The sequence below is a fragment of the Mustela erminea genome, chromosome 2 (assembly GCF_009829155.1).
Source record: "Mustela erminea isolate mMusErm1 chromosome 2, mMusErm1.Pri, whole genome shotgun sequence".
Classification (NCBI taxonomy): domain Eukaryota; kingdom Metazoa; phylum Chordata; class Mammalia; order Carnivora; family Mustelidae; genus Mustela; species Mustela erminea.
The window spans coordinates 96,960,616-96,975,824 of NC_045615.1; the positions used below are offsets into that span (position 1 = coordinate 96,960,616).

Genomic DNA, 15,209 nt, shown 5'->3' on the forward strand with positions numbered 1-15,209 from the left:
TAAGGGTTTTAAACGAGTTCTTCTGAGGTTTGGACCAAGATGTTGCTGGTTTACAGCAGAGGCTGAGCAATTCCCCTGAGGGCCCCTGCACTCAGAAGTGAGTTCCAGAGGTTTCTGGCCAATTCTCATGAGCTTTCTACCCAAATTGATATCTATTTGGGTAGAAAGCTCTTGAAAATAGGCCTACATTGGCGATTTGGGCCACATGCAATCAGCATTTGGACTGAGTTCTTTGAGATTCAAGCCAAGACATCGAATGTGATTCTCCTGAGGGGCCCCCTACTCAGAAGCAGGTTTTCTGAGTTTTAAGGCCAGTTCTCATGAGCTTGCTACCCAAATCCATATCAATTTCGATTTGGGTAGAAAGCAATTCTCACGAGCTTTCTGACAGCTTTTCGTGAGAACAGGCCCCCATTGTCTGGTGATTTGGGCCACGCCTGCTCCGCCTTTGGAAGGAACTCTTGCGAGGATTGTGTGGAGACCTCCCTAGATTACAGGCCCAGCCCACCTAATTCCCAAGGGTCCCGCCATCAGAAGGTTCACAAGAGGTTTCCAGCCAATTCTCACAAGCTTCTTACCCAAATTGACATTGATTTGGGTAGAAAGCTTGTGAGAATGGGCTCATGTTGTTGGGTATGGAGGCAAGGCAAGCGCTGAGCTTGTGAAACAAGTTCTTAAGAGGTTTGGGCCAAGAACTTTCAGGATTACAGGACGAACTTGTGTAATTCCTCTGAGGTCACCCACCATCAGAAGCAATTTTGCCAGAGGCTTCTAGGCAATTTTCATGAGCTTTCTCCTGAAATATGTATTGATTTGGGAAGAAAGCTCATGAAAATTGGCCAGAAATCCCCGATGAACTCATTTGCCATGGTGGGGACTTCTAGGGGAGTTGCTAGGGCCCCCCCCCGTGGTCCCACATGGTCATGGACCAAATTTCCCCAATGTATAGCAAAAGCCGCTTGCCCATGAAGCCAGAATCACCCTACTATGCCAGCCAATTCTCACAAGCTTTTTGCCCAAATCGATATTGATATCAATTTGGGCAGAAAGCATGTGAGAACTGACCAGAAAATATAGGTGAACTTGCTTCCAGCAACAGGGGCCCTCAGGGGAGTTGCCTGGGCCTGGCTGGATGTCCCATCTGTTACAGCCCAAACCTCTCGAGAACACACACCAAATACCAGGTTCTTGGGTGGCTTAAATCACTGCAGAATGCTAGCAAAACCAGCTCTAATTCAGCAGCCTTGGAAGCCTGCCTCAGCACTGGTAGATCAGGACTGCCACGACATTAGGCCATAAAACTAACACTATGTTGGGTTTTCCACCTTCAGTGCCCAGGAGCCTGGCACCCGAGCCCTTCACATAGGGGATATCTGAGCCACACCCTAGGACTTCGCCTGCCACCCACAAGGAAACTGTGCCATATGGAGCTGCGCAAAATTCTCAATGCAGGAGAACCCTGCATGCACCCCTGAGGCCAATACCTTCAGTGCCTCCCCTCCAGAAACAAATTAAAAGCCTGAGGGCAACTTGAGCCCCTCCCTCAACTCAGCCCCTCAGGGAGCACATCTCATTGGGGCCTTCAGGGGAGCCCCCTGGGCAGTTGCAACAAGAACCTAGAGTAAAAACCTAGAGTAAAAACAATTCAAACCTCACGTGTGCATGTGGACTGAACCACCTCACAATATCAGTTAATTCTCAGGAGCTTTCTGCCCAAATCATTACCAATTGGGGCAGAAAGCTCATCACAATTGGCTGGAAAGCCCTGGCGAATTCACTTCCGGAGGTGGGGGCCCTCAGTGGAGCCGCCTGGGGCTGCCCATGGTCCTGCTTGGCCATGGTCTAAACCTCGTAAGAACATGCTCCAAACCCCAGGTTCAGGCTGCCCAGAACTCTGGAGAATGCCACAAACTCACCCTCCTCTCAGCCTCCAGAGGAGCCTGCCTCAATGCTGGCAGATCGGGCCTGCCATGTCCCTAGGCCCTAACCCTAATCCTAGGATGGGTTTTCAGGCTTCTGTCTCAAGAGGCCTGGCCCCCAAGCCCTCCTTATTGGGACCCCTGAGTCACACCCCAGGAATCAGTCTGCATCTCAAGAGGAAACTATGCCAGCTGAATCTGCACAAAACCTTCAAAGTGAGAGAAAACTGCATATTCCACTGAGGACACCACCACCTTCAAGAACACCCCAGGGCACAAACCTGGGGGGTTTGTGTCTGTCTGAGTCCCGCCCTCAACTCAGCCTCCCAGGGAGCCCACCTCAGGCTGGCAGATCAGGCTGGAATGCCCCTAGGTCCTAACCACAACCCTAGGTAGGATTTTCTGGCTCCTATCCCCAGGGGCCTGGCCCCCAAGCCCTTGAGGTTGGGAACCCCTGAACTACATGCCAGAACTCCACTGCCACCCAAGAGGTCAATGTGCTGTTTGGAGCTGCACAAAAGTTTCAGAGCCAGAAACCTGCATGGCCCCCTGAGGCCAACTCCAACTATGGTGCCCCTGAATCCCAAACATGAGCCTAATGCTCTGTCTGACCCCAGTCCTTAACTCTGCTCCTGGGGAGCTTGCCTCAGTGGGGTCCCTTGGGGGACTATGTGGACCCGGTCTATGGTCCAGGACAGTTGTAAAATGAACCTAATGAGAAAGTACTCCAAATGACACACATGCATGTGATCCAAACGGTCACACAAAGCCAGCCAATTCTCAGGAGCTTTCTTCCCAAATCGATATCAATGTGGGATATTGTCCTGGAGGCCAGGGGTGTGGCTAAGGTGTCCCCAGTCTGGAGGGCTTGGGGGCCAAGCCTCTGGGGATGGAAGCCTGAAAACCCAAACTAAGTTTGAGGTTAGGGCCTAGGGGCATTCCAGCCTAAACTGCCACTGCTAAGGTGTGATCCCTGGTGGGCTGAGTTAAAGGCAGGGCTCAGGAAGCTAGTCAGGCTCTGGGTTTGTGGCCAAAGGTGGGGGTGGCCTTAGGGGTCATGCCACTCCTGCAGCTCAGCAGTGCCTCCAGTGGCAGGATACTTCCCTGTCACTCCTTCCAGCGTCTCCCATGACAGCTCAGCACTGCCTCCAGTGGCGACAGAGTGCACAGCCATGTCATCCATGGTCTCACACTGCATCTCAACACTGCCTCTCTTTGCCACCAGAAGCACTCAAATCCTTCTGGCATTCCTCGCACTGCAGCTGACCACTGCATCCAGGAATGGGAAACCATGATGCCATTTCTTCCAGGCTATCACAATGTAGATCACCACTGCCTCCTGTGCCTGCAAGCTACACTGGCACATCTTCCAGCAGCTCTCCCAATGAAGCTCAGCGCTGCTTTCAGTGACAGATTTCTGCACTGCCATGCTGTCAAGCAGCTCTCATCACTCATTTTTCCACCACTGGAGGCAATGCTGAACTCCAGTGAAACAGATGCTGAAACATGAGGCAGTTCAGCATGCTGCCAAGAGAAGCAGTGCTAAGCTGCTGTGGGCGAGATGCTGGAAGATGTCACTGGAGCTTCCTGACAATGGGTGCAGGGGACAGACACAGTGCAAGGCTTGGGAAGGCGAGGTGGTGTGGATTCTCTCCACTGGAGGAAGTGTTGTGTTGCAGTCTGAGGGATGGTAGAAGACGTGCCAGTGTGGCTTGAGACCAGTAGAGGCAGTTGTGAGCTGCATTTCAAGACGCTGGAGTGCCAGGCAGTGCAGATTCATGCCAGTAGAGGTAGCGGTGAGCTGTGGTTCAAGAGTCACTGGAAAGCATGGAAATGCTGCTTGCCACCACTGCAGGCAGTGACGAGCTGCAGTGTGAAAGATGCTGGAAGAGGAGTCAGTGCAGCCTGCTGGCTCTGAGGGCAGTGGGGAGGTGCTGGGTGAGATACCCTGAAACGTGAGGCACTGCAGCTTGTTTTTACAGAATGGAGTGTTGAGCTGAAGACTGTTTCCCCAGGCTCAAGAGTGGTGGAAACAACCCCTGGAGTCATCCAACCACCCAGCATTGTGCCCCATGTCCCCAGGTATGGTGGTAATGGGCTGTCAGGATGGTGCAGGAGGGGTCTCCGGTAGGGGTCTGGGGCCAGGGAGAACCAAACCTGAATCATTTTGCATTTGGAACCAATGAATTGAAGATTTTTTGAAAGAGTATATTCGCTTCTCCAAAAAGGACAATGGCATTGGTCGACTGTACAAGGAAGTTAGTTACCACCTTAGAGACAAGCATGTGTCTCCCCTACTCCAAGGAATTGGAGCAGATGTGCAGGCCTTAGGTTGGAGATGCCTGCTTATCCCCAAATGACAACTCTCTTCACTCTGGCTCCATGAGTCCTGAAGTTTTGAAATCAGCGTCAGAGTAAGTCATGCAGTTTGTCATGGGATGTCAGCATTCATAGAAAGCAGCAGGTGTGTTGGGTGCAATGTCACATCCACGTCAGGATGGGAGGTAAAACTTCTCTTCCTGGGCTTTTCTCTTGTCTCTAGGGGGGGCACAAAGTCAAACTGAAACAGCTATCAAAAATCAAGAGTGGGGCCAGAGTTTCTGAGTTCCCCTGCAGGTAGAACTTGGCAGGGGATCCCATTTTCTCTGTTCATTTCTGGCTTACGAAGGTATCTGGAACATCTTTTTCCTAGGCAATCACTTTGATTCAAAAGGGAAGATGAGATAAACTCAGTGTGTGCTCTTAAAATAAAATGCATTCCTTCATCTAACAGTGTTTATTCCATTGGGCCTAGGCTGTGGTGGAGTGGCCAGCATCTAGAGTTAGGTGGCTGTTTGTGGTCAGATAGAGACTTGGATGATGTCTTGTCCTTTGTCAAAGGTGATGTATCCTAACTGATTCATCATTTCAGCCAAAGAGTTACAGTGAGGGTAGAGGGAAAATTCAAAATGATCCCAAGGAGGCTTTGAGGATTTACAAGTGAAGCATGACTTTCTAGTTTCACTTAATGGATCATCTAGATAGTTGGACATGCCATATTTTCTCTGCAGTATCATTTGTGGTGAAGTCAGAAGGAGAGTCTTTGGGAATACTCCAGGTTAGAGGCATGCTGGTGGCTTTAAGGAGTTTGGCTTTAGGAACTCTAGGGTGAATTTCTGTAGCTGCTCGCCTAAATCTGGGTGAATCAGCTTTCCATTTCCTCCTTAGGAAATTGCTGGTAGGTAAAGCTCTGCTTAGAGCAGAACCCTCCTGCACTGTTGGTAGGTATGCAGGCTGTTGTAGCCACTGTGGAACCTAGCCCCTAACCTAGGTCCACAGAAGAACCAAGGGTTGCGTCCATTGTTTAGAGCATTTTCTCACTAGGAGTGTGTTGCAACAATGCGGGAACTCAGGCCAGGACCACAAGGCTCCCTTGAAGGCCCCAGCTGATAGGAGCTGTCTGGGGGCAGTGTTGAGGGAGGGGTCCAGCTGAGATCAGGCTGTGTTGGTGGCCCAGTGGGGTACTGAAGATGGGAGTGGACTCACAGGAACATGCAGGGTTCTCCTGCTCTGAGGGTTTTGTGCATCTCCAAATGACACGGATTCCTCCTAGGTGGCAGGCGGAGTCCTGGGGTGTGGCTCAGGAGTCCCCAATCTGGAAGGCTTGGGGGCCAGGTCTCTAGGGACAGAAGCCTGAAAACACAACCTAGGTTTAGGGTTAAGGCCTAGGGGCATGGCAGTTCTGATCTGCGGGCATTGAGGCAGGATCTCCATGGGTTTGAGTTGAGAACAGGGGTCATGCAACTTGTCAGGCTATGGTGGGGGTTACTGAATTTGGGGTTGGCCTCAGGGAAATATGCAGGTTTCTCCTGGTCTGAGGGGTCTGTGCATCTCTGCAGTTTTCATCTGGGAGGCAGGCAGACTCCTTGAGTGTGGCTCCAACATCCGCAATCAGGAGGGCTTGGGGTACAGGCCCCAGGGGACAGAAGCCTAAAAACACAACATAGGTTTTGTGTTAGGGCCTAGAGGTATGGCAGGCCTGATCTGCCAGCACTGAGACCGGCAACCCAGGGGGCTTTGTATAGGGAGGGTTTGGCCACATGTGTGCCTATCTTTTAGAGCACTTTCTTGCAGGGTTCGGGCCACAGCCACTAGGGACCTCAGGCCAGGCCCAGGTGTCTCCCCTGAAGGCCTGTGCAGCCAGAGGGGGATTTCCAGCCAATTCTCCCGAGCTCTCTGCCCAAATCATTATCAATCTGGGCAGAAAGTTCAGGAAAATTGACTAGTGTTGTGTGGTGATTCAGACCACACTCGAGCCTGCTGTTTAGAATGCTTTCTGACTAGGTGTGTGTTGCGATCATCCAGGAGCTTGGGCCTGGGACACGAGGCTCCCATGAGGTCCCCCACTGAGGGCAGCTTTCCAGGGACAGAGTTGAGGGAGGGGCTCAGGCTGAATGTCAGGCTCTGTGTTGGTGGCCTGGTGGGGTGCCAAAGATGGAAGTGGCTTTGGGGGGTCATGCAAGTTTCTCCCACCCATAGAGTTTTATGCAGCTCCAAACAGCATGGTTTCCTCCTAGGTGGCAGGCAGAGTCCTGGGGTGTGGCTCAGGGATCCCCAATCTGGAGGGTTTAGGGAACAGACCTCTTGGGACAAAAGGCTGAAAAAAGAACCTAGAGTTAGTGTTAGGGCCTATGGGCATGGCAGGTCCAATCTGCCAATGCTAAGGTAGGATCCCCAGGGGTCTAAGTTGAGGACAGGCATCACGCAGTGAGGGCCCCTTGGGGATGAGTTGAGGGCATTCATCTGGTGCTGTGGCAGAATCTGGGTTTGTAGCCGAAGGGTCACCAATGGTGGGGGTGGCTTTAGGGGGGCATCCAGGTTTCCCCTCTCTGAGGATTCTGTGCAGCTCCAAATGGCACCATTTTGCCCTAGGTGGCCAGCAGAATGCCGACATGAGACTCAGGCTTCTCCAATCTGGCAGGTGTGGGAGCCAACCTTTTGGGCATGGAGGCCTGTACACCAGACCTAAGTGTTTGGCTTAGGGCCTAAGGGCATGGCAGGCCTGATCTGCCCATGCTGAGGTGGACTACCCTCAGGGCTGAGTTGAGGTCATCCATCCAGTGGCATGGCAGAATCTGGGTTTGACCAGGGGTATGCTGATGGTGGGGGTGGCTTTATGGGGGCATGCAGGTTTCTTCCCCGCTAAGTGTTTGGCGCAGCTCCACGTGGCACAGGTTCCTACCATGTGGTGGGCAGAGTCCTGTGGTGTTGGTCAGGGGCCCTAAATCCATGGATCTTGGTGGCCAGGCCCTTTGGAATGGAAGCTTTTAAACCAAACTGGGGTTAGGGTTAGGGCCTAGATGCATGGCACAACTGATCTGCTGACACTGAAACGGGCTCCCCTCAGGCTGAGTTGAGGACATGCATCCTGTGGCAAGGCGGAATTTGGCTTCATGGCCAGGGGTGCCACCGATGGCAGGGGTGGCTTTACGGGGGCATGCTGGTTACTCCTCATCTCAGGGTTTGGCACAGCTTCAAACCACAAGGTTTCCTCCCATGTGGCATGTGGACTCATGTGTTGTCCATCAGGGATCCTTAATCTGGAGGGCATGGAGGCCAGTCCCCTTGGAATGGAAGCTGAAAACCCAAACTAGGGTTAGGGTTAGGGCCTAGGGGCATGGCAGGCCCAATCTCCCAGTGCTGAAGTGGACTCCATGGTGGGGCAGTTGAGGGTGGGCATCAGGCAGCGGGTTGGAGTCTGGATTTTATTCTGGGTGGGGGGGGCAGATGCTGGGGGTGGTCTCGGGAGGCATGCAGGTTTTGCCTGCTCTGAGGTTTTTGCATAGCTCCAAATGAGACCATTTCACCCTAGGAGGCTGGCGGAGTACCTGTGTAAGTCTCAGGTGTCCCCAATCTGATGGGTTAGGGAGCCAGCCCTCTGGGCTCGGAAGCCTGTATACCACACTTAGGGTTAGGGTTAGGGCCTAGGGGCATGGAAGGTGTGACCTGCCAGCACTGTGCAACCTACCAGGCTCCCCTGAGGGCATGTGTCTGGCGGCACAGCAGATGCAGCTTTATTGCCAGAGAGTCACTGATTGTCACAGAGGATTTAAGAGCGCATGGATGCTTCTCTGCCTCTGAGGGTTCAGCACAGCTTCAAATGGCAAGGTTTCCTACCATGTGCTGACGGAGTCCTGGAGTGTCAATCAGGGTTCCTTTATCTGGGGGGATTGGGAGCTAAGCCCCTCAGAATGGAAGCCTGAAAACCCAAACTGGCTTAGATCCTAGGGGAATGGCAGGCCCAATCTTCCAGTGCTGAGGTAGGATTCCCAGGGGCCTGAGTCGAGCATGGGGGTCAAGTGGCATGTCAGGCTCCAGGTTTTATTCTCACCTGGGCCATCCTCAGTGAGGGTGGCCTCAAGAATACCTGCGGGTTTCTGCCAGTCTGAGGGTTCTGGGAAGTTCTGAATGGCAGTTTCCTCCTGAATGGCAGGAGGGGTCCATGGATGTGGATGAGGGGTTCCCAATCTGGAGGGCTTTTTGGCCAGGTCTCTGGACACAGAAGCCTGAAAACACAACCTAGGGTTTGGGTTAGCGATTAGGGGTTTCCAGGCCCGATCTGCCAGCGCTGAGAGAGGAACCCCAGGGGCTGAGTCTAGTACGGGGATCAGGAAGCACATCGGGCTGTGAGTTTGAGGCCAGAGTGGGAGTCGAGTTGGGGTGTCCTCAGGGAAGCATGTGGGTTTGTTCCATTCTGAGGATTCTGCATAGGTTTGAATGGCATGGTTTCCACCTGGGTGGCAGGCAGACTCCTGGGATGTGGCCCAGAGGTCTCCAATCTGGAAGGACAGTGCCAGGGTGGCTTTAGACCTGTGGAGGGGGTGTGAGCTGCACTAGGAGCCTGTGGAAGGCCCGGCAGTGCCAATTCACGCCACAGGAGGGAGTGGTGAGCTGTGGTGCTAGACCCTGGAAGGCATGACAATGCTGCTTGCCACCACTGGAGGCAGTGGCGAGCTGCACTGGGAAACACACCTGAGGAAGAGTCAGTGCAGCCTGCCTGCTGGCTGTGAGGGCAGTCAAGAGTTGCTGGCTGAGAGACTTTGAAAGGTAAGGCTCTGCAGCTTGTTTATAAAGGAGGGAGTGGTGAGCTGAAGATTCTGTTTCCCCAGGCTAAAGAGTGGTGGTAACAACCTCTGGAGCCAGGTCCCCACTCAGCATTGAGCCTCATTGCCCCAGGTTTGCTGGTAATGTGCTGCTAGGATGGTTCAGGAGGGTTCTCGCAGTGGGGCTCTGGACCCAGGTGGAAACCAAACCTGACTCATGGTGCATTTGGAACCGAGGAGTTGAGTGTTTATTTGGAAGACTCTATTTGCTTCTCCAATAAGGACAAGGGCATTGGCTCGCATTAGAAGGAAGTGAATGACCACTTAAGAAACAGGGATGTGTCTCTCCTTCTCTCAGGAATCAGAGCAGGTATACAGACTTTAGGTGGGAGGTGCCTGCTTATCCCCAACTGACAACTCTTCTTCACTCTGGCTCCACAAGGACCGAAGTTTGGAAATCTGTGTCTGAGTCAGTCATGCAGCTTGTCCCAGGACATCAGCATTCAGAGAAAACAGCAGGTCCATGGGACACAATGTCACATCCATAGAAATATGGGAGGGAAAACTACTCTTTCACCCTAAAACTCCTGGGCTTTTCTCTTGTCTCCAGTGGAGCCACAAAGTCGCACTAACACAGCTGTCAGCAATCTGGACTGGGAGCCAGAGTTCCCGAGTTTCCCCTGCAGGGAGCACCTCAGGGGAATCTCATTTTCTCTGTTTATTTCTGGCTTACAAAGGTATTCAGAACATCTCTTTCCTAGGCAAACCCATGGATTCTAAAGGGCAGATGAGATGGACTCGGTGTGTGTTTGGAACATAGAATGTGTTCCTTCATCTAACACTGTTTATTCCATTGGTCCTAGGCTGTGGTGGAATGTTTAGAGTTAGGTGGCTGTTTGTGGTCAGATCGAGGCTTGGATGATGGCTTCTCCTTTGTCCAAGGTGATGTGTCCTAACGAAATAGACTTTTCTATCCAAAGAGTTCCACTGAAGGCAGAGGAAAAATTCAAAAGGATTCCAAAGAGCCTTAGACGATCGAAAAGGGAAGCTTGACTTTCTAGTTTCACTCAGTGGACCATCTAGAGAGTTGGATATGCCATCCTTTCTCTGCAGTTTCATGGGTGGTGAAGTCAGAAGGAGAGTCTTTGGGAATTCCCCTGGATAGAAGCATTCTGATGGCTTCACAGGGCATGGTGTCGGGGGAACCCTGGGGTGAATTTCTTTGGCTGCTTGCGAGACACTGGGTGAGTCATGTTCTCCCCCAGGTTTTGTTTCCCCCTAAGGAAATTACTGGCAGGGAATGTTCTGCTTCAAGTGGAACTCTCCTGCACTGTCGGTGAACATGTGCGTTGTTGCAGCCACTCTGGAAAAGGGTATGGTGGTTCCTCCAAAACCTAAGAACTGAACAACCCTGGGATTCAGCACCTGCTTTCCTAGGTATTTCCCTAAAGGGCACAATGCACATTCAGTGGGGCACAACCACCGTGATATTTACAGCAGCATTATCAACTATAGCAAAATGATAGAGGGAGTCCCAATGTCCATTCACTGATGAGTGATTTCATATATATGTATATATATGAATATATAGATAGATAGATGGATAGATAGATAGATAGATATAGATAAGGATATATGTAGATATATAATCTCCCACATTTTCTTAATGGAATAGCAACCAGATTCAAAAAGAATGAAATCTTACCATTTGCAAGGATGTGGATGGATCTAGAGTGGATTTAGCTAAGCAAAATCAGTAAGAAAAGACCAATAGCCTATGACTTGACTCCTATGGAATTTCAGAAAGAAAACTGATGAACATAGTGAGGGGAGAAAGATAGGCTAATGAGAAAACAGACTCAACCTTAGAGCAGAAACCAAAGGTTGCTAAAGGGCAGGGGTGTGGAGGGGAGGGGTTAAATGGGTGACAGCTGTTAGGGAGGGTACTTGTTGTGATGAGCTCTGGGTGTTCTATGCAGGTGAGGAATCATGAAACTCTACCCCTGAAGCAAAGGAATGAACACTGCATGGAAACAAATTCGAATGGAGGTCAAGGAAGGAAAGAAGAAGACCATGTTCTACTTCATGAAGGGTGAGGTAAAAATGGAGTGATTTTGGCTCTCCTGTTCTGCCAGTGATCCTTTTCAATCACATTGTGGTAGGATGCACTAGTTTCTGATTGCATAAGGAGCCCTCAGAAAGCTGCCAGGAAAGATTCAGATGTCAGAGCATGTCCATGTTCCATTGATATGTTCCTTCCAGTTTGCCCAGGTGCAAAGGTAAGTGGAGAGAAATATGGCAGAAGAGGAAAGGAGGTGTTAAGCATTCAGAAGGTAGCCTTCCCCCTTTCTCGTGACAGCCTTGGGCCAGTGAAACTTGAGAAGCGGCGGGGGGGGGGGGGGGGGGGGGGGGGGGTATCCCAGAGCTCTGAGGCAGACAGAGGAGTCTAGGCAGACAGGTATGCCTAAAGCTAACAGGGGCCCCTGAGAAGAGCTTAGCTAGGGGTGTGGCAGGCCTGAGTTGCTTGTCTGGAGGTGGGTTCCCTGAGGAGCTGAGTTGAGGAAGGGGGCCAGGCAGAGCATCAGGCTCTGGGGGGCTGCAGAACGTCAGGGTGTCCTCATGGGGGCATGCAGGTTTCTCCGGCTCTGAGAGTTTTGTGCAGCTCCAAATGGACTGGTTCCCTGCTGGGTGGCAGTCAGACTCCTAAGGTGTGGCTTCAGGGTTCCCAATCTAGAGGGCTTTGGGGACAGGCCCCTGAGGAAGGAAGCTTGAAAACGCAACTTAGGGTTAGGGTTATGGCCTTGGGAAATTGCAGGCCCAATCTCCTGGCGTTAAAGTGGGCTCCCCTCATGGTTCAGTTGAACAACTGCATCCTATGGTGTGGCAGAATCGGCATTTCTGGCCAGGGGGCCCACTGATGGTTGGGGTGGTTTTAGAAGGTTGTGCAGGTTTCTTCCTCTCTGAGGGCACTGCGGAGCTCCAAACAGCATGGTTCCCACCCCCACCCCCTTACACGTGGCTGTCGGATTCTTGGGTTGTCACAAAGGGGTCCTTAATCTGGGGAGTTGGGAGGCCAGGCCTCTAGGGATGGAAGCCTGAAAACAGAAACTAGAGTTGTAGTAAGGGCCTTGGGGCAAGGCAGGCTCCATCTGCTGGTACTGAGGCAGGCTTTCCAGTGGGCTGACTTCAGGATGGGCATCAGGTGGCATGTCAGACTCCGAGTTTGTGTCCATGAAGGCTACAGAAGCTGGGGCTGTCCTCAGAGTGGCATGCATGTTTCTCCTAATCTGAGAGTTCTGCAGAGCTCCAAAGGGCACGGTTTCCTCATAGGTGGGGGGCGCAGTCCTGGGGTGTCACTGAAGCATCCTTAATCTATGCCAGTGTGAGTCTCAGAGTTGCCCATCAGCAGTCTTGGGTAATAGGCCTCTGGGCATGGAAGCCTGTGCACCCTACCTAGGGTTAGGGTTAGGGCCTAAGGTCATGGCAGGCCCAATGTGGCAGCACTGAAGGAGGCTCCCCTCAGGGCTGAGTCCAGGGCATGCGATCGGTGTGGTACAGCAGAATCCGGGTTTATGGCCATGGGGGCCTCTCATGGTGGGGGTGGCTTTAGGGGTCTTGAGGTTTCTCCCCGTCTAAGGGTTTGGCGAGCCCCAAACCACAAGATTTCCTCCCACGTGGTGGGTGGAGTCCTGTGGGTTCATTCAGTTGTCCTTAACCCGGGGGATGTGGGGGCTCGGTCTCTTTGGATGGAAGTCTGAAAATCCAAACTAGGGTTATGGTAAGGGCCTCGGGTCATGGCCTTGGAAATCGCAGTGCCATTTCTGCCATTGCTGAGGCGGGTTCCCTGGTGGGCTGAGCTGAGGGTAGGCCCCAGGCAGGGGGTCATATTCCGGGTTTGAGTCCAGGGGGGTCACAGATGCTGGGGATGACCTCGGGGGCATGCATATTTCCCCGCTCTGAGGAATCTGCAGCTCCCACTGGCACTATTTCACCTTAGGAGACTGGGGTGTGCCAGCACAAGTCTCAGGCATCTCCAGTCTAGCAGTTTTGGGGGCGAGGCCTCTGGGTATGGAAGCCTGTAGACCCCACCTAAGGTTACACTTAGGGTCTAGGGACATGGCAGGCCCAATTTGACAGCACTGAGGTGGGCTCCCCATGGGGCTGAGTTTAGGACATTCATCTGATGATCCTGAAGAATCAGGGTTTGTCCTGGGGAGGGGGGCGATCATAGGGGTGGCTTTAGGGGGACATGCAGGTTTCTCCCCCTCTGAGTGTTCAACGCAGCTTCAAATGGCACAGTTTGCATCTGTGTGGCAGGCGGATTTCTGGGTTGTCATTCAGGGGTCCTTAATCTGGAGGGCTTGGAGTCCAGGCCCCTTGGAATTGAATCCTGAAAACCCAAACAAGGGTTAGGGTTAGGGCCCTGTGTCATTGCAGGCCATATCTGCCAGATCTGAGGCAGGCTGCCCTCAGGGATGAATTGGGCACATGCTTCTGGCGTCACAAGTATCTGGCTTTATAGCCGGAGGGCCACGATGGTCAGGATAACTTTATGGGTGCATGCAGGTTTCAACCCCTCTGAGGGCTTGGCACAGCTCCAATCAGCATGACTTCCTATCACGTGGCATGTGGAGTCATGGGGTATCACTCAAATGTCCTTTATCTGAGGGCTTTGGGGACAGGAGCCTTGGAATGGAAGCCTGAAAACCGAAACTAGGGTTAATTTAGAGCCTAGGGGCATGGCAGGCCAGATCTTCTGGCACAAAGGCAATCACTCAGGGGCTCAATAGCAAGAGGTGTTGGACTCACATACCTGGCTTGTAGACGGCTTTCTCACAGAGTTCGTGCCGCAACCACTCAGGACCTGAGTCTAGGTAAAAGTGGTGTCCCTGCAGACATGCGCCACAGGAAGAGAGTTTGCCGGGGGTTTTTAGGCCAATTCTCACAAGCTTTCTGCCCAAATCGGTATCGATTCTCGTGAGAATTGGCCAGCATTGGGTGGCAATTGGGACCACACTGTGGACTAGAGTGATTTCTTGATCAGTGCGTGTTGCGGCCATCTGGAAAATGGGCCGTGACTGCACTTCCCACCCAAGGGCCCTTGTGCATGGGATATTTCCTGGAGCAGAATTGAGGGAGGGGTTGTGGCTGGGGGTCACCTCCGACTTTTTGGCTCAGTGTGGTGCCAAATGTTGGGGATGGCCTCAGTGTGGGCATAAAGGTTTCTCTTGCTCTGAGGTTTCTCTGCAGATCCAAAAGGCATGGTTTCCTCCTGGGTGGCAGGTGGACTCATGGGGTGTGACTCAGAGTTTCCCAATTGGAGGGCTCAAGGGACAGACCCATGGGGAAAGAACACTGAAAACACAACCAAGGGTTAGGTCCAGTGCCTAGGGGCAGAGCAGGCCTGAACCGCCAGCACTGGGGTGGGAACACTAGAGGGTGAGAAGCAGGAGTCTTTGTCCTTGGGCATGTGTGACTCATAGAGGGCATTCTCGTAGGATTCTGGCTGCCATCACTGGGGTCCCCGGGCCAGGCCCAGTTGGAGGCCCTGCAGACATGTGCCACAGGAGGCGAGTTTGCCGGGGATTTTCTAGCCAATTCTCAGGAGCTTTCTGCCCAAATCAAAATCAACTGGGTCAGAAAGCTCCTGAGAATTGGCCGGCACTGGGCGGCCATTCTGGCCACACTGTCACCTATGGTCTAGAGCCCTTTCAAGCTCGGTTCATGTTGAGACCCCCTAGGAAATGGGCCATGACCAGATGGTTCCTCTGAGGACCCCCCAGTGCAGGAGAGCTTTCTGGGGGGAGAGCTGAGGGAGGGGTTGTGGCTGGGTGTCAGCCTCCGAGTTTTTGGCCCAGTGTGGCTCCAATGGTGGCAGATTGCCTCGGGGTGGGGTGGGGGCATGGAGCTGTCTCCTGGTCTGAGGGTTTTCTGCAGCTCTGAAAGTCACTGTTTCCACTTAGGTGGCAGGAGGACTCATGGGGTGTGTTTCAGGGTTCCCCCAGTTGAGGGCTCGAGGGACAGGACCCTGGGAAAGGAAGAATGAAAAACCAAGGAAGGGTTAGGGCCAGGTCCTAGGGGTATGGCAGGCCCCATCTGCCAATGCCAAGGAGGGTATCCCAGGAGCTTGAGTAGCAGGAGGCAGTGGTCTGGCATGCACCTGACTCACTGAGGGCTTTCTGGCAGGGTTCTAGCTGGGACAACTAGG

At 52.7% G+C, this 15,209-nt stretch overlaps 1 long non-coding RNA gene across 3 annotated transcripts in view; it reads right to left on the reverse strand.

The window, feature by feature from the left end:
* Positions 1-4,680: 4,680 nt before the first annotated feature.
* LOC116584761 overlaps positions 4,681-15,209 on the reverse strand; it is a 48,002-nt gene continuing 37,473 nt past the window's right edge. For all 3 annotated transcript variants that reach the window (XR_004283320.1, XR_004283321.1, XR_004283319.1), the window contains one exon: positions 4,681-5,888. This is a non-coding gene — a long non-coding RNA (uncharacterized LOC116584761). The remainder of the gene's footprint in view (positions 5,889-15,209) is intronic.